Source organism: Rhipicephalus microplus, chromosome 2 (genome assembly GCF_043290135.1).
Source record: "Rhipicephalus microplus isolate Deutch F79 chromosome 2, USDA_Rmic, whole genome shotgun sequence".
NCBI lineage: Eukaryota > Metazoa > Arthropoda > Arachnida > Ixodida > Ixodidae > Rhipicephalus > Rhipicephalus microplus.
In genome coordinates this window covers 172450792-172471033 of record NC_134701.1, presented here as the reverse complement: position 1 = coordinate 172471033, position 20242 = coordinate 172450792, and positions in this window count along the sequence as shown.

The following is a 20242-nucleotide window of genomic DNA, read 5'->3' as shown; positions in this document are numbered from 1 at the left end:
AAACTATGCGTATTAAATATATAAATTATTATGCACGCAAATATTTAAGAGAGTGCTTCAAGTACTTCCACAGTCATCTACTCCTGGGATGAAAAAGTGAAATGTAGTTGAATCTCTTTATTTAAAATGAATACTTTTCCTGGTGATGTTGGCCTTTATTTCAAAGTGTTGTTAGTTTCGCTAAACATTATTCGTACAGTAAAGTGACCAATGCAGCTTTGCAACAAAGAGGCGCACAAGACCAAAACACTGAACGTGAAGAAGGCCTTTGTTACTAGGCATGCATGTCACCAAACGAACACTTCGCAACAGCGTTTTCTAGCTTTCTGTTGAAGGTGGCACGTGGAGACTACGCGCCGCACTTGAAGTAGTAAATTATCGGTGTTTCTGTTTCGCCACTTACCATGAATGCGTAATTCAACCCACGCAAAGGAGTAGGCTGGCCCTTATTGAAATTAGGGTGTCACAAATGCTGAATGCTGTTGAAAATTTGTATCATCAATAAAAATTCGAGAGCACACACTTTTCTGTTCATAGTGTAGTACTCCTTTGCTCTGGATATAACATCCAGGTGATGTAAGGGATGAACAGATGCATGATTCAGAACAAAAGTGTTATTGTGAATAAGTTCTAGCTACCTCACTTAAAGCGAAGCATAGTATTGTGTTCTATCTGAACTAGTGTATTCGTGCATCGCATGGGCAAGTACACGATCCCCGATATCAACAATTATTTGATCGCTCCTTGAATACTTGTAATAATTTTTTATAAAAGCATGCTGCAGCGTTTACTGTAACCTGTTATTACGAAATCGATTGACAAGGTTGCGGCAAGCGCTCTATGTTTTGTAAGCACCAATATTTTATGTTGGGTTCTCACTCCAAGTGGTATACCAAATGCGTGTGGTCAAGAACTTCATTACAACTTTTGAGAAAACCTAACCCTATGTTTCTAAGCAACAATGCGAAAATTTGCAGATCCCACGTGTTATGCCTGCGAGTCCACAGCGAACGTCCATGCCTCTGAAAAAGGCAATCTGTGTCAAGGCCAGCACGCGAGCCCGCCTGACGCGAACAACTCAATGGCGACATCACGCGGTGGTGCCTTTCTGCCGTGCACGTGCAGTGAGTCTTGTCAGCCAGCGAGCCGGCGCCTTCCTGTCTGGCGAGTCTGACGCAATGCGTGGTGACATCACTCGTCTTTAGATGCAGCCACGTGCAGCGCAGCGATTTCAGATTCGATGATGCGGCCCAGCGGCGACCCCATTGGAGGATTCTGACCTCACGACCAGCGGCGCTTCTGGTTGGACATTTGGTGACTCAAAGAATCCACCCGGTGCATATAAAAAAAGCCCTGCGGCGCGTCGCGAGCAGCAGACATGTGTGTCAGAGAAGAGAGCTATGTGTTAACAGCAGACCAATGTGTTAGAGAGGAGAGTTCGGCTTTTCGGGTCTCTAAGCTGTCGGCCCCTGTGCCGAATTTGTAACGCCTCTGTATATATGCTGTACATAAACCTTGTTTAACTCACCGTCATCTCGTCCGCTCGTCTATCAGCTCTGCGCAGAAGCATTCGCGAGCTGAGAAACCTACGCTACCAAACGGCTGGAGATCTTCCCGGCGGAATTCGAAGCAGTGGCGCCTTCGGGACCGCGTTGGCGTCGCCGCCTTTCGAAACAGTGGTTGCAGCGGTGAGATTCGAGGCGCCTTTCGTAACGTCTTCTGGGGCGCGCTTCGCAACAACGTACAGTAAGAATAGATGATATGCGAAGTACCATTGAGAAATGTTGATATGTCACTTTAAAATAAGCACAACGCTACGAGGTCACGGTAAGTGATGACTTCGATGCCATGATTATAATGCTGAGATGTGTCGGTTACCTTCGTTATCTATTCACGCCACGGTTTACCAAATTTAGTACATGTAGAGCTAGCGAAATGGCCACGAGAACACTGTGAGCGTGGTATGTTGTGATGTTCTTACGTGACACGCATGTCACACTCTAAGGCAAAATTACCCGAAAAAGGCTTAACGGAGCCCAATAGACGTGCCATGACGGATAGATCGTTGAGGAGCAACCACAGAGGGAAGCGTGTGGCGCGAAACCACTTAACCTCCACTGGGATGAACCGCCCGGGCATTGCAGGCAGCGGCGCGAAAAGCGTTGCCAACCTTTTCCACAGAACACATGTCCTTATCCTCTTCTGCTTGCTCAGTCTTTCACCGTATTTTGCCAGCGGCGGTCGTGTAGCGTCGCGCTCGGAGTGCTCGACCACGGCCGCCTGGATTGACGATCTAAGAATTACGACGTGGTGCTTGTGTAAACGCTTGGATGAGCGTGGGCTGCTGCTTTTGCGCTTCGCTGCACCCATGAAGCCTGGAGCAAGCCTCGACAGGTCACCACGCCGCGCTTTATATCTCTGGCTTCAAGATAGTCACGACAAACACAACACAGCAACAGTTGGGAAGGCCAATATGGTGGCCGAAAAAACAACAGGCCTATCGGATATATACTTCAGTCGGACTCAGGGCAGAATGCAGCGCTGGATTCTAAGGCAAGTAGGTTATCATTTTTTATTCTACTCTACTTGTCGCGTGTGCGATACGGATCGTGCTTGCCAGCAACGGGCTCAGTCGTGTTGTATATCGCACGCTCGAAATGCATCGCGAAGGTCAGCTTCGACGTCTTCAGTTCGCTTGCGCTTCAGTCCACCATTGCCGTCGGCCACCCGTACGCTCGCTCATCGAGTGCTCGCCTGTCTTCGCCGCCGCGATGAGCTCCGTGCCGACGATGTTGGGCTGAGACCTCGTCGCTGTGTTTGGAGTCGTCGAAAACACGTTGCGGGTTCTCGTAAAGAGCGCTGGTTGTAGTGTGTCGTGCGCTGTAAGTGCACCAGCACGGGCTAGCGGGGCTTTCACTAGCGTCGGAACTCACTGATAATTGGTCGCCATTACAGTTGGCTTTCCCGCCAATCGGTTGCAAGCAGCTCGGAGCCGTACACTGGCCGCGGCGGCGGACTCGCGTTTGCGCGCTGCACTCGCTCAGTTTGTGGAAAAGGTTCCGCATTAGCGTCGATTTCTTCGCTGCTAGCTCCAAACCAGCTCGGCGCTGTTCGTGGCGGCGGCCAAGCGTACGCTCGCTATCCTGTTCGAAGTTCGCTGGCGCCAGACACTCCGCGTTCAGTGCCGTGTTTGGTCTCGCGTTCGCTTGCTCGAGCTGAACGACGTCGCTCGCTTAGGACTCACCGACTTGTTATCGGCACGGTGGCTCGCGGAGTTGTGACTGCGGCCGCCACTCCTAAGCTGTTGCGCTACGGAGATCGAAATGAGTCTTTGACGATGTGTGACATCCCGGTGAAATTATTAGCATGTCATATCTCACATACGTTTTCATTTCACCTTGCACGTATTTCTCATATGCATTTGTATTCACACTCTGTCACGTGTGACTCACTATTTTACATTCTTATTGTGCAGGCGTGGGCACACACAGTGCTGAAGACTGTGTGCGCTGGCGTCCGCGATGCTTGTCATTCATCTCTTTCATCAGAGCAGCTTCAGAAGGACTGTGCGAGATGTGAAGGTAAAGTTATTTGTGTGTCATATTTTACACGCATGCTTTTACATTAACTTGCACGTACTTTTCATATGCGTGCATCTTCATCTTCTTTGACGTGTGCCTAACTATATTTACTATATCATTGTACATGAAGCCGTGGGAACACAACAGGTAGGAGGCTGCGTGCGCTGGCATCTGCAATGCCTGTCTTGTATTGCTTCCGTCGGAGGAGCTCCCCAAGGAGTGAACAAGAATTGACAACGAGACTGGACTTGTACACTTCACCATGAATTCACTTAAAAGAATGGGGAAACTTCATGTGTATGTAGAAAATTAAAAGAATTCGATGTCTCATTTTTGTCTTTCGTTGTTGCCGTGACTGTGAAAGCAGTTGCACATAGGTGGTTAACTACTTTTTCGCGTGTTATTTTCTGCGGAATTGGTTGCTCACTGCGCAGAAAAACAGGCGAAAAAGTATTAGGCTTGGCGGAAAATAAACAAAAAACTATGTTTGAACTGGGGACAAAAAGTTCATCCGATTGGAGTATTTGAGTGAAGCAACCGTTTGCCCAGCAAGGTGCAACTGTGAGGACTAACGGTTGCCCTGTAAGGTGTAAATGTGGAGACTAACAGTCGCTCTATAAGGTGCAAACGTGAGGAGTAAATGTTAGTTCTTTGGGTTGAACTGTGGTACTAACGGTTACTCATTGAGGTGTAAATGTGTGGACTAAATGTTAGTCCTTTCGAGTACTAACTGTTAGACCCGGTGCCGTTAGTCCTTAAAGAGATTAATGGTTGTGGCAGCCCCATTAGTTCCCAAAAGGACGAACCACACATCATTTTAACACCCTTTTGCCTTAGAGTGCAGGATGACCATATTTGCAGCAGTCATATAATTCGTCATTTTTTCACGTCACGTAAGACAAAATTTGGTATATCTGGAGCTAGGAAAACAGCCGCGAGCATATCATGAAGGGCCCAGTATACTGCAATGTAGCGTTGACGTGCGCACACGCTGGGCACAACCACTGTACGTTAGCAAAACGCGAGCATTCTATAGTCTGACGCCACGCACAGCCAGCGTCTGTCAGTGCGGCCCGAAGGCAACCGGTGCGTTTTCGTGCCAATGCGTTACCCAGACAACACTGCGTCTTCTCTTTTCGTTACGCAGGGACGCCGGACGCGCTGAAACATGCATGCGTCAAAGCAACGCAGCGTGGCATGCGCCTGCGAGTATGTGGCAGGACCGGCACCTGGCGTGGCAACGCCGGTGTGACGCGACGAAATCAACGCCGGCGAGCATGCGCACCGTGTAATGTCGAAAAGTATTGGCGCATTGACTGTGGCACGCAGTCATGTTCTCACATGACAAGCATGTCATGATTATCGTATCTGCACCAGTCACGTATACCTCCGTCATCCATCGGCGTCACGTAATACCAGATTTGGCATATGTGAAGCTAGCGAAACGGCCGCGAGTGCATCATCAGTACGGCATGTAGTCGTTTTGCTACTTGACACGCAAGTCGTGATAATCATGTTTGTATGTTTCATTTACTTATGTCGTCCGTTCGCATCGCGTAATACCGAGTTCGGTATATGTTAAGCTAGCGAAACGGCCGCAGGCGCATCATAAGCGTAGCATTTAGTCATGTTGTTACATGACACGCAACCCATGTTTATGATGTTCGCACCAATATCATACCTTCATCATCCATTCAAGTACTCTAATACTAAATTTGGTATATGTGACGCTAAGGAAACGGCGGCGAGCAAATCATGAGCGTGACATGTAATCATGTTCTTACATGTCATGCATGGCATGATATTCATGTAAGGGTCTGTCGCTTGTGTTCACCTGGCAATCATGCGATACCATACCAGTTTCGCAACATGCTATGTGAACGAAAGCACTGTAAGAGCTGCAAGACCAAGAAATGTAAATCATGACATTCATGACATACAAGTCTTGATTTTCATGTTATGACTTGTCGAATGAGTTCTTCATTCAGTCATGTTATGCCATACCAAGTTTGGTATCGATGCCATTATCAGAACGGCCAGGTGGGCTAAAAGTCGTAGGTGGCTAGATAGATAGATACGCTAAAAGAAGCCGAAGTTCGCTAAGAAATGCTTCGCATTTAAAAGAACCGGCACTCACGCGCCAAAAAACTGTGTTTACCACCACAGCTGTAGCGTTCCTCGGCGTATAAGCTGGTTGTGCCAGCGTTCTATTTTGCAATATATTCAGGTTGTTTCATAATTTCAACAGACGAGACAACGACTTTGTTTCCTGTGAGGAGCTGAACTGGTTCGTTGACCTATGGCTGCCAAGTATAGGCACCAGAAGTACGATTATTTCAGAGTCCTTCCTTCTATGTTTTATTTTTATAAAAATGCAGGCATCTTTACCAAGTGAATTTTTATGAGTGGGCGGATCGCCTCTGGGATCACTCGACAGTCAGCTTTCACGTTAGGATCTGTCACTCACGATCGCCATACAGCCATATAATAGCGCACCAGTTTTGCAATGTGTTCTGTTAACACAACCACCGCAAGCTCAACACCACGAAATGTGAATAATAACATTCATGACATATATGTCATGATTTTCATGTTATGACTAGTTCCTTATGCTCGTGATGTAATAATTGATGCCATACCGAGTTTGGTATCTATACAATTATCAAAACGACCAGGAGAGCTAAAAGTCGTAGGTGGCTATATATATATATATATATATATATATATATATATATGTAGATAGATAGATAGTAAGATAGATAGACGGATAGATAGATAGATAGATAGATAGATATGGTGAAAGTCGTCAAACTTCCCTGAGAAACATTTCGCATTTATTAGGAATAGCAATTATCTACACATATGATGACAAGGACAATATGAAAGTCTCGGCGGTGTAGGTCTAGTTCTTGTTGGTGCAGAGAAGCCATTATTTAATATTCGGCATTTAAATTGTATTCAGCATTGTCGGTTATCTGCTAGGCGCTAATGAACGAGAAATATACACAGTCATTGAGGTGTTTCACTGCTGTTCTGAGTCCTTCTTTATCTTCACTAGGTCCCTGAGAACATTTATCCTTGACGTAGGGAGCATAAATTTTCATGAATCATACATAGAAATCACACTTTCGATAATTCATACAAGCGATTAGCGTTCCAATGAATATGTTAACCACCTCTGCGTGAAACGTTTTCTCCACAGATAACAATGCTCAACATAGGCGAATGCACTATGAAGCGGAATGCGTTATTGAAAATGCATGGTCGTGTAGGTAGTTCCATTTGCAATTCATGTCACATCAGTGGCTTGTTCTTGCCCTTTTGCACTGATTGGTTGATTTCTTGAAATGTAATACTGGCACATGATCAAACGACCACCCCCGTAACAATACAGCCGGATAGCCACAAGTAAAAAGATTTGAAGGCGGAAGCTTAAACATAACATACTTTTATGTCCTGCACTACTTGCATCAGGCGGTGAAAGTGTTGGGGCTTGCAGTGCCGTTGATGATGGACAAGTAATAAACCCTTTCCAGAAAAAGAAAAATACACAAGAGTATAAAACGATAATTGGTGGATTCTAGCGTGGAAGCGGGTAAGGGTGGGTAACGAACCAGATATTAAAGGAGGGTGAAGGGGGATGTGTGTTGAAAATTTTTATTTTCAACAGCTCCCACGCCACGGGGCATTACGTGGATGTCTCACAAGTGACTGCTGTTTAAGTCGCCATTCCTTCTTTCGTTATGTGTTTGTGGGGCGTCGCCGCCTGTCTCGCTTGTTGACGTGCCTCTTCCACACTGGGTCGAGATGAGCCGGCGAAAGAGGAAGTGGCGGAGCCATGTCAGTCGCAGGCAGCAGAAGATGTCATCCTCAGCGCCCCTAGTTGAGAGTGGCGTGGGTGTCACGTCATGCGAAGAATTGCTCGAGTCGTGTGAAAAAGTGATGGCGGAGCCGGCCAACTCGCTGTCACTTCATCCCACGCGTCGGCGGCGTAGACCTCTCAACTAATATCACTCTCCCCCTCTCTACAAGTCGTGGATGCTCGAACGCGTCTGCATTTTTCTCTAATTCTCATTCGTTTTGTAGCTTCTACTTTTTTTGTCCAAGTTTTTTTCCGTAGTGTCGATTCCTTACCATTCGGCTGCTGGCTTTCTGTATATTCATGCTCGGCCTCTATATTCACTGAAATACTTTTTTTTTCTTGTGAAGCTTCATTCGCAAAGAAAAAAGAACGGTTCTCCACAGCAGAAATCCATTCACTGGAGATGTACGTTTATCAGAAATATCAAGCCAAGCCAACCGTTGCGGACATGTCTTCGAGAAAGGTTTGCTTGTCACAACTCACTTTTCGCGTCACGCAACGGCATTCGGCAGTTCCTGGCGTATGCACGAGGTGTTATCAGATGCAAAAAAGACGGCGTGCACTCTTGTCTAGCGAGTGTGGCGCGTGTCTGCATACAAAATCAGGTAGCGTGCAGTGTTCTTTTTAATTCTTTCTTTCTTTCTTCCTTTCTTTTCTTTCTTTCTCTCTTTCTTTTTTTATTTCCAATCTCTATTGCAGCGTAGCAAACCGGACGCTTCTATGGTCAACCTTCCTGCCTTTTTCTACCACTGATTTCTCCGTCTCTCTCTATTCTGCAATAATGTTCTTTCCTGAGGCTGACTATTTCACATCTCTTGTTCAAGTGCACAACATGAACTTATTATGTGCAAGTGAAAGGACAAAAATATCGCTATTCTACAAAAAAAAAACAGTGTTTAGCGATCACAAGAAAATGAAAAATTAGCAAAAAGACATGAATAGTGATATATGCGGTTTTACGTCCCTAAACCACTTTATATATATATATATATATATATATATATATATATATATATATATATATTTAGTGGGAGTAATATTTCGATGGGCCAGTTAGTCTTCGTGAAGGTATTGGATATGGCACAACGGGAGCGTTATCAACAAGGATAAATATATTTATTTCCCAACAGTTTCGGGAGGACCCCTCCCGAAACTGTTTGGAAATAAATATATTCATTTATATATTCCCGTTGTGCCATATCCCAGACACACACACACACACACACACACACACACACACACACACATATATATATATATATATATATATATATATGTATATATATATATATATATATATATATATATATATATATATATATACGTGGGACGCCATAGTGATAAGCTCAGGAAATTTACACGACCTAGTGTTTCACTCTGACTGACATCGTGCATAATACGGGTCTTTATACCACTTTGCCTACACCGAAATGCCCATGGTCAGAATTGAGCCCTCACCCTTCCGGTGAGCAGCCGAGCGCCATAACAACTGACACACTGTGGCGGACAACAGAACAATAAAAAATAAGCAAAAGTATGCATGGTAGTCCCACTTAAAAAAATGTCTGGGCCGTTTAGGTTGATCATGCTTTATAAGCTTGCAATGGAATTCTTTCGTCAACTAAGGAATTCCTCCCACTGTCTCAGGCTGGATTGAATTGGATAAACGTTTATTTGGTCCTCCAAAACACAGATCATTGTGCTGCGGGCAGCTCCCACGTGGGGACTGAGATGCCAAGCTCCTCAGCCGCCTCGCGGGCTTGGTGAACAGCCCAGAGCTGATCTGCCAAGGATGAGCTGCGGATTGCCGCCTCCCATCTGGCAGAGGTGATGTTCGGTATATGAGCGAATTTGGTGCACTGCCAGAGCATGTGTTCTAATGAAGCTATTTCCCCGCAGTGTGGACAAAGATTACTTGGGTATAGGTCAGGGTACATGATGTGTAACATTTTCAAAGTAGGGTACATCCGCGTTTGCAAAAGCCTTAATGTAAGTGCCTGGGGCCGGGTTAGATTTTTGTGAGGTGGAGGGAAAATCCTTCTAGACAGGTAGAAATGTTTAGTGAGCTCGTTATATGTTGTAAGAATTTCCCGGTTATCCCCTTCACCGGTGGAACGCATCCCCGGGGAGGCGCGGTTGGAGAGTTCTCGCGCCGCCTCGTGTGCTGCTTCATTGAGATTGGGAGGGGAATCGTTGATTTGCCCAAGGTGAGCTGGGAACCAACTCAGTGATGCGTTATGTTCTTGCCTCGCAGTATTCTCAGCGTTTGTTCAGAGACCATCCCCTTGGCGAACGCCCGTAGTGCTGCCATGGAATCACTTTAGACGACTTCAATGTTATCCATCTTGAGTGCTAAGGCGATGGCCACCTGTTCCGCAATGATTGGGTCTTTCGTCTTGACCGTCGCTGAGTTGACGACATGGCCAGATCCATTGACCACCACTGTCACAAACGCTTTCCCATTGGCGTAGGAAGCCGCGTCAACAAATACGACCCCTCGTTCCTCGTTTGAGACTTGACGATGTATAGTCCTGGCCCTCGCTACTCTTCTTCCGATGTTGTGTTCTGGATGCATGTTTCGTGGTATAGGAGACACCGTGATATTCTCCCTGATGTTGTCGGGGCTATCATTGTAATTGTGCCTGATTGCCATTGGGTGTTGGCCCAGCTGCTGCAGGATCATTCTCCCCGACCTTGTTGTAGATAACCTTGCAAACTGTGCTCTCTCTTGGGCTTCTGCTATTTCTTCGAGCGTGTTCTGAATGCCAAGCTCAAGCAGACGCTCGGTGCTGGTATGTATGGATAGGCCCAGGACCTTCTTGATAACTTTCCTGAGGAGCACATTCAGTGTCTCGGACTCTGCTCTTGACCAGTTGTGCATTGCTGCCTCGTATGCATCACCCTGATGCATACGAGGCAGCATGCATCAACCTGATGAGGTCGTCTTCCTTGATCCCATTTCTTTTGTTGGCCACTCTGCGTATGAGGTGCACCGCACTGTCTGTTTTCCAAGTTAACTTGGCTATAGATTTGCTGTTGGTGCCGGTAGACTGTATCAGCATGCCCAGGACTTTGATGGAGTCGACCCTCTGGATGGAATCCCCTTGATTTGTACGGAGTTGGATGGCTATCTGGTTTAACAGCTTCCATCCCCTGGGTTTCGGTCCCCGGCGTGCAGTCCTATACAGTAAAAGTTCTGACTTACTCGAGGAGCACTTGAGCCCAGAAGGACGAAGGTACTCTTCTACGGTGTCAATCGCCTCTTGCAGGGCGCTCTCAATCTGCCCCTCGCTTCCACTTGTGCACCAGATGGCAATGTCATCTGCGTTGATGCTGTGCTTCAATCCTTCAATGCTCAATCATTTCTTTGACAGTCCAATCATGGCAATGTTGAACAGCATTGGTGAAATCACTGCCCCTTGCAGCGTGCCCCTTGCTTCTAGTTCGAATGCTGCGGTCTCGATATCTGCAATCTTCATCACGGCTTTACGATCTGTAAGAAAGGACCATACATAGTCATAGAAGGCTTTCCCCAGACCAAGCTTGGAAATTGCTTCGAGTATCAATGAGTGGTGGATGTTGTCAAACGCTTTTTCTAGATCTAGGCAAGGAATGGCTCTCACGTCTCTCGTTTCGTTGTCGATGATCTGGTGTTCGATAAGCTTCAATGCATCTTGTGTGGATAGCCCTGCCCTGAATCCAACCATATTGTGTGTATATATGTCGTTATCTTCCAAGTACTTGTTTATCCTGTGCAGTATGGCATGTTCTGCAACCTTGCTGATACATGATGTCAAGAATATTGGCCTCATGTTGTCCAAGTTAGGGGGCTTTCCTGGCTAAGGAATAAGGATCGTCCTGGCCAGCTTCCACTGCTCTGGCACCCTGCCTTCTTTCCATGCTGCATTGATCATATCCTTCAGGGTTTCAATTGAATCATCATCAAGGTTACGAAGGGCCTTGTTTGATATACCGTCAGGGCCAGGGGCCGACCTGCCGTTGAGATCATGCAAGGCTCTTCTGATCTCCTCGATGTTAAAGTCGCCCTCAAGACCTGGATTGGGCTTGCCCTGGTACTGTCTACTTGGTGGTGCCAATCCTCTTTTGATTGGGAGGTACACAGTAAAAATTTTTACACCCAGAAGGGTGTAAATGAGCTTGTCCCGTGGACGACACCCTAAGGGTGTTAATTCAGCACCTTCCAAAAAGGGTGCTTTACTATGCACCCTTAGAATAGGGTGTACATGTAAAAAACTGTAGGGTGTTACAAAAACACTCTTGAGGAAGGGTGCCTTCGATGTCCTTCACATTTTTAGCACCCTCTGAGGAGGGTGCGAGAAGGGTGCACAAGGGTGTTGAGTGCCCATGGCAGGGGTGACAGTATTCTTTTAAACTGCCAGTATTCTTAAACTGACAGTATTCTTTTAAACTCATCATGCACTGATTACACACTACTTGAAGAAAGTGGTCCTGATTATCGATGGTGCGCCACCTGTCGAGCTCCATTCATTGCGTGTGGGCAAAAATATAAACACGTACAATCGTGTATGAACTTTGTGCTGGATCTATATATACTTCACAGTATATGCATAATGCGCGTTACAGAAAATGAAGCCTTGCTGCCCTTGCATATTGCGTTTATTTAATAGGCAAATAAAACATAAACTTTTCTTCTGGCACACAACTTTTTCACCAGATATAGGTTCATGTATACGTACACTACACATGCAACACCTCAAATGTTTATTATATTTTTTTCAGTTTCACTTTATTGACAATTCTTTGCAACATACAATTACACTGGTTTCAGTTTAGTATACTGCTTCAAGTACATAAAGACTACAAATGAAATACACGCTAATATATCAATATAATTCTTTCAAGTATCTACAATCCCAGTGGTTTCCAGTTTAATACTCCTTCATGTACACAATCGGTTAGAGGAATGAAATACAGGCAAATATATACTTATGATTCTCTCAAATATATACAATCACCATGATTTCACTATATACGCCTTCATGTACACAATCGTTCCCAAGAAGTGATGCACGCAAAAATATATATGGATAGTGTTTTCAAATGTATACAATCACAGTGGTTTAAGCTTTGTATACCTGGATGTATAACAATTGGTTATGAGAAATGATGTACATGCAAACATATACGGGCTTTCCCACATATAACTTTAGCGAATATTTAAGAAACCAATACAATGATCAGAAACACAATAAGCTAAAAACGAACACAAAACTGAGTCAGGACACACAAAAAACAAAGGAGGTAATGCATAACTATGGCCAATGACACAGCTGGGTCACTTTATGCCAAATCTCCCAGCCATTTTGGCAACCATCTCAAATATATTCGAAAAACTCGTGCTGCGTTGAAAATAGTGAACTTCTGGAATATTTAGGAGAGGAAAAATATTTGGTCACGTGGCGGCCTTCTGAACTTCCTGGAATGCCGTCTAGGTGTTGTATGTGAAAAAGTTTATTTTAGGAGCACCGCTCCTTCTTTCCATACGAAACTCTGTCTACGTGTTACGTAACAAGAGCTTAATTTGGGAGAAATGGTTCATCGTGGATGTGTGCTAGTCACAGCGCGACAACTTTAGGAAGAGACAGAAAGGACAAGAAAGAGCGCCGACTGTCAACTGAATTTAATGAATGTGCTACGAGCGCTTTTATACGGAGTACAAGAACACAAGAACCTTGTTCATGCGCGACGACACGTGTGAGCACTACAAGTAATCTTAACTGTGAAAAGAATACTCCCTCTCGGAAAAGATAAGTGAACGTGTAGTGATGCACTGATCATTGGTTTACCTGATAAAAATACTTGTATAAACGTTAAATTGGCAATAAGTAAACCTATTCTCGTGACAAATGGGGCAAGATTGACTATTCCTGTTGCTGTTTAGTACACGCACTTTTGAAAGCTTGCAAGGGGTGGAAAACAACACGCTAATATCATATCTGCTGGCTATTTTTTTAATTGTGAGACACGTGATGTGGTATAACATGCAAAGGTTTTGGTCATTGTATTTTGTTGGTCCTGCCTTATTTAACTTTACTTTCTGAAGGAGGGTTTTGCAAACGGGTGTGATGATTCTGTTGGGATACCCGGCATCTTTTAGTCTTTTAATCTGATTTTTAAGCCTGACCTCACCCCTGTGCTAACATGATTTCTGAAGGGTGGCCTGAATACATGTGGTATCAATTCCTCTTTCTACCAATTTTGAATGCCCACTATCAAAAGGCAGAACATTCTTAGCACTCCTGGGCTGATAGCACCAGCCAATACCCCAACAGCATCATCACACTTGTATGCGAAACCCTCCTGCAAAAAGTAAAGTTAAAGGAAACAGGACCAAAAGAAAAAGAGAATGACCAATCACCTTTGCATGTCACACGGTACTACGTACATAAGGTGTCTCACAATTTTAGGCAAAAAGCCAGCAGATATGACATTGTTGTTTTCCACCCCTTGCAAGTTTTCAAAAGTGCATGTACTTTCATCAACAGGAATAGTCAATCTTGCACCATTCGTCACTAGAATAGGTTTACTGAATGCCAATCTAATGTGTATGAGATACCGGTAACACGTGGAAAAGTAAACATGGGACAAACTGGGCAATGCTTCAATGATCAAGCAAGACAGCATGCTTTAAATGTTAAGAAGGGCTATAGTAGTCTCATGGCCGGACACCGTTAAGAATGTAAGTGTAGTCCTAGGTTTCATAAAACACGGTTTTTGAAAAAAAAGCAAGCAGAAAAAATGAAAGACTTTAGAACTCTTTATCAGGAAGGCCAAGGATCAATGCATCAGTACACCTTCACTTACCTTTTCCGAAAAATAGTATTTTTTTCTCGATTAAAATTATTTTGTCATGGTCACACATGTGTTGTTGCAGATGAGCCCGGGTCTTGTGCTCAGTATAAAAACGCTCGTAGCACCTTCAATAAAATTCAGTTGACAGCGCTCTTTCCTGTCCTTTTAGCGATAAGATTTTTATTACAGAAAGAATTTCATTTTTTTTACAATTTAGGTATAATTATGAGTTTTCATTGTATCACAACATGAAGCAATTTGCATCTCAATACGGACAAAAATCACGATTTTGTGAAATTCGTAATATTTTCTCGTATATTTCAGCAGCTTGAGAGGTATAAAGATATTTTTTCCTCAAAACATACCTTCTGTGGAGTAATTATTCACTGCTCAGATATTCATACAAAGTGCAATATTGCAATAAAAAATGCAAACATAACACATTTTGGCTTTATTCTTGGAAGCGAATGTGGCAAAAAAATTGCACTGTTATTATTGAGCTTCAAATACCTTACAGAAGCACATTTACCTAACAGGTAGACCAAATTTGCTTTAGAAAAAAAAGCAATAGTTTTAAAACGAAATTTTCCACAAACAGCACACAGACGGCATTATGCCAGGAAGTTATAAGCCAACCACATGAACAAAACTTTTTTTTCTCGCTGAAATATTCTAGCAGTTCGCTGTTTTCAACACAGTAAGTCAGCACATTTTTTTTTCAAATACAATTCAGATGGTTGCCAAAGTGGCTGGGACGTTTGGCATGGAGTGGTCCAGCTACATTTAAGCAAAATAACTTACACAAATAACAATATTTGTTCAACTACCATGACCACACTAGAAAAAGTTGTTCAGTCATTGTGACACTAAAATTTTCAGCGTCGTACTGCCTGAACAACTTCTTTGATAAACTCCAAACTCAAGCCGAGAAAAAGCCGCTCAATCACGGTGGTTGTTAAAGGCCTTGCGGCCATAGACAATGTTGAAACTAAAAAAATTCAACTCATCAGTGCTGTCACTCCTTCTTCGTCATCACTGACACGGAAGATTTTTCGGTTATCCATGTGGAGGTTCAGGAAGTAGGCTTGCTCTAGGCTGGGGCCGGGGTAGACTACGCAGGACGTCAGCGGCACCCTCTCATCCTGTAATAAGAGCAAATATGACTTCTCATGAAAGGATGTTCGCGCTGTTCTGGCAGCGCCGTATATAAAGAATGTGTAGTTATTATCCTTCGAAATGGCGTGTGATTGACATTACACTGAACTCGAAGAATACAACCTATACATTCCAATAATTTCGTATGATAAAGATAAGAGTTTTCCAGCATAAGTGAATTCCCGAAATGAGGTGAAGTGTAAGACTACAGCTCAAAAATGGCACTTACAAAAGCCTGAACTCACCTAAGAATCAAATTCCTTCTAGGGTAGTGAGCCAGTGATAAAAACAATTCTTAAAGTACAACGTCCAGAACATGTAGCATTAATCAAAACGCACAAGAAACTTACCTCTTCATGTACAAACAGTGAAGACATCTCTGCTTTCACTTTTACATGAGAACAAGTGATCTTGGGCGTGGCACTAGCGAAGAGGTCTGCAAAAAAAAGTAAAAGATTTACTGACTTTAATCACGCCTCTAACAATCTGAGGAATTGTTACAAGTCACTAATCAGAGCATTTCTGACTGCCTCTATAAGGGCATAAAAAATGAACAATTTTCTCGTTCTTTCTACCCTCACAAGACGCTCCGTCAATGGAATCTAATCCAAATTTGATGCTGTGCTTCCTATTTGCCTGCTTTCTAGACGTAGGGCTGCGAACATGTGTTTTGTGCACCTTATGTAGCACAGAAAGTCGTTATCTATAATTCAATCATCTTAATTCATTGTAATTTGATAAAAGATGTGATAGCTCGTCCAGTTTTTAAAGAGTTGCGGGCCTGCAATAGGCACTGCCTAGCACGTATGAAGGTATTTCTTTAAAAATTTTTTTAAAGCTTGCTTTCAGAAAAAGCGTCTGGCATATTTCGACAACCAAGCCCATCCTCTGATGGCAATCAGGGGCACGCTATTAGCGATTATTGACCACAGGATTTACAAACGTAACCCGTGCCTAAATACTCAGTTAAACACAATCAAGCAAGTAGGAGCGCTCGAACGACACCAACGCGCGCGGACGCCGTCTACGTTGCAGCAGCCATGGCTTATGCTAGAGCTACCGCACATAGCTCCCTCAGTCACGTATACTCTCTCGATTCTGTTATAACGCCGAACGTTATCGCAGATGAAGGCAAAGCACGAAAACAGCAAACAGAAACGAGGGAAAACAACGCACGGCGATGGCCACAACAACGCGCCTTTGGAAGTCTGCTAGATCTTTCCCTGTTGCTGGTGACACTTGTCCTAAATAGCTTAAAAGACCGAGGCGCACGTGCTGGGAGCATTGCGGCATATCAGCACCTCCAACTATACCGTCTTTAAGCAAAAAAAAAGCCATTTCGTACAGTGCGCCTCTGTACATAATTTTTGTCTTTTTCTTTCTTTTTTATGCTTACACCTACAGAAGCACGTTGCACATTTGAGTATTAATAGAAATGAATGATATTACGATGTAGCTCAAAGCACATCCTAAAACAATATTAATCACTTTGTGCAGTGTAGAGACAATGTGCGATCAGCAACTAATCCCGCCCTTGTTAAGTGATCACATCACTCACTGTATGAGTGATGCAGGCACTTACACAACATCGCGCATAGCAGTGTGAACTTGTTAAGTCACACGTTTAATCGGGCATCTGCAACAGGCCCGCGAACGCATGCTGTTGTAAATGGCTGGCAGCCTACTTCGGCAGAGCTGCTGCAGGCGCCCAGCTAGCGCTGTATGATTACTACTTACGAAAACAGTACACTCACCGTTAACAGGCCCACGTTGTCCGCGTCCGCCGCTCCATGAATATTCCTTAATCTGAGCGTCACTTCGAACACGGTGTCATGCATGACCACCTTTGAAGATGCGCCTGTTCGCTGGAACTCACACAGCGACCAAGACTTTAGACCATCGCAACGCATTTGAAAGACGGATCAGACAGAGAAAGAGCAACGTTATGAGAGAGGAGGAGGAGGCACTGGCGGCGGCGCCGCAGCTGTCAACGCAGGTGTTCGGTGACGCAACTATTCGCTTATCTACACCGCCGTTGGGGGGGGGGGCGCAACGCTGGCCGGGGTGAGCGGAGGGGGGGGGAGGAGCCGGAAACTCGCCAAGACGGCGCCGAAAGGCAAATGCTATGGCGCATACGGCGTACGGCCGTTCGACGCGGAATGACTCCTTGTAAATGGCAACTCTCCTTCCAGCCAGTCGCACAGCGAGGCAGGTTATTTACCAGCCTCGGGTTCTTTGAGTATTTTGACGGAATGCGATTTCAGTGGGCGAAAAATAGTGAAGCAAAACTTGCGGAATACAAAGTGCACCAAGAAATGGCCAGAAACAATAATTATTTCGTCCTCGGTGGCATTAGCGGGAGAGCATCGCTACACCTTTTTCCAGAGGAATTTCTTTTCGCATTGTCTGTGTCTGGCAATTCCGCGTATGGTGCCGGAAACACTGAATGCGTAGTCGAAGCTGGAACAAATAATCCACAGTCGCGGATGTTTAGAAGGCTTGTCACGCACCGCGAAACGTGCCGAGGTTGTTATAACAAACTTTTTGCTGACCACATGATCAGCACATAATTTCATATGGTTGCCCAATGAGCTCACTAAGCACCTGTAGCATAGGCAGGGCACGTTCTTGTTAAACGTTGTTAATATAAACGATGGTTGTGCATAAGTGCAGTGACAGCTTTCCGTGTGAATTGGTCATAACCCACGTTTTCGAGCGTAGAAGTGCATCAGCGGACCTAATCAGCTACCACAGCAAGTTCGTAAGCAATGATGAGGTACGAAAATGTGCAGCTGTTTTCCATGTACTGAATAGTCCGTGTACAGTGGGTTCACCACCGCCATTTCTTAAGCCACCTCTCATATAGACTCCCAGTCTGAACAGGTGTGGGACCTTAAACACTAAGAAGCAGTTCCCCCCCGCACACGCACACAAAATTCGAGGGCGCACGGGCTCATACACACGCATGCTTATTCACAGGCGCACACACATACACGTATACACATAAACGGCAACACACACACGCGACCGTAAACGCACACATGCATGGGCGTACACATGTGCACAGGTACGCTTAACACAAGCACGGACTTGCGCATACACGCGCACGCACACATGCACGGGTGTACACACAATCGCGCTTACACGCGAACACATGCGCAGGCTCACGCACACACACCCATATTCGGGCGAACATTATGTTCCTGTATATAATCCACAGCAAACATGTAGCTTATAACCAACGCTAAGGTGAGTTTTCGTAACGTGGATTGCAGTTAATTGCCATTATAGATGAAACGCGATTTGCTTCTGCTGGCATTCTGCTGTATTCGGAGAGCACCTTCACACATTCTAAGTCTAGGCCGTCATTTAACGCAAGGTCCACATATTCGTACAGTAGCTACGCTGCTCAACCACCAAACCGAAGGTCGCGGGTTTGATGCCGGCCGTGGCAGTCGAATTCAGATGGAGGCGAAAAGTTAGAAGCCTGTGCACTGTGCGATATCAGCGCCCATTAAAGAGCACCAAACGGTCAAAATCTCTAGAGCTTTCCACTACGACGACCCTCATAATCATATCGAGGTTTTTGAGACGTAAAATCCCAAATATTATAACTATGTGTTCTTCTCATGCTGCATATTCCATTTGATGAATCGTCACCTACACCCTTCTCAAGCACAAAAGCACCCTTAGAGCCTTTTAGGGTGCTATCGAGGCAAGCACCATAACACATGAGTGCTTTTTTTCAATCCACCATTTATAGGTGTTAAAGGATGTTGCAAAGGGTGCTTTCTCGTAAAAGCACCCTTTTTACACCTTTTTGGCTGTAAAAAGTTTTATTGTGTACTTATGCACGAGCCGCTGCACAACTTGCTGTTCTGTAGTGCGTCCTATCTCTGTGCAAAATTCGAGCGATAACATGCTTTTGATTTGTTTTGGTGGTGTTTTCGTTGAGGAGATGCTTTACCATATTCCATGTCTTGCCATTGCGCATCTGACCATCGACAGAGCTGCAGATTTCGTCCCATTGCTGCCTGGATAGTGCGCGACAATGTTCCTCGACTGATCTGTTTACTTCAGCTATCTTCTTCCTCAGTCTTCGGTTCAGGCGCTGACCCTTCCAACGGTTCAGTAGTGCTTGCTTTGCCTCAAGAAGATGAGCGACCCGGCTATCCATTCTTTCAACCGGAAAATCTGTGGTAATGGTGGAGGAGACGGATTTGATGTCATCTTTAATCTGTTTGACCAACTGCTCCAAGCCTTGTCTGTGGCCATTTTTCTCCTCATTCCTGGAATCATAAAGTGAACTCGCGGCCGGTTCAAGCTCCAAGGAGGAAGCAGTGGCTTTGATGCAGGTGCGTATGTCTCAGCAAACGATTAACGATGCTTGTAGATAATTGTGCCGTATGTCGTGCGAGGCCTTTCAGCAGCTAGGCTCGCCAGGTGGTGAGAAAGGTCCTGGCATAATGCCTGAGGTGCATGCGCATTGTCTCGGTAATAATATGCGTCTTTATCGAGTGATCTTAAGCGATGGCAATGGTTTCAGCCGTTGAAGCACTGAGGGGTAATCTAAGGCATATCTTAAGTGCTTGGGCTTCAATGCTCTGAATTGCGCGCAGGTTGGTCTTGCCGGTGTTAGATATTGCAGGTAAGCTGTACCGTAGGAATTCGATAAACAGCACTCTGTACAGTTGTAGCATGGATGGTATGGGCACTCCCCAATTATTTCCTGCAAGGAATTTTAACATGTGGCATGTTGCGATCAGTCGCTTCTTAACATAGTTCACGTGTGGAGTCCACGACAAGTTTC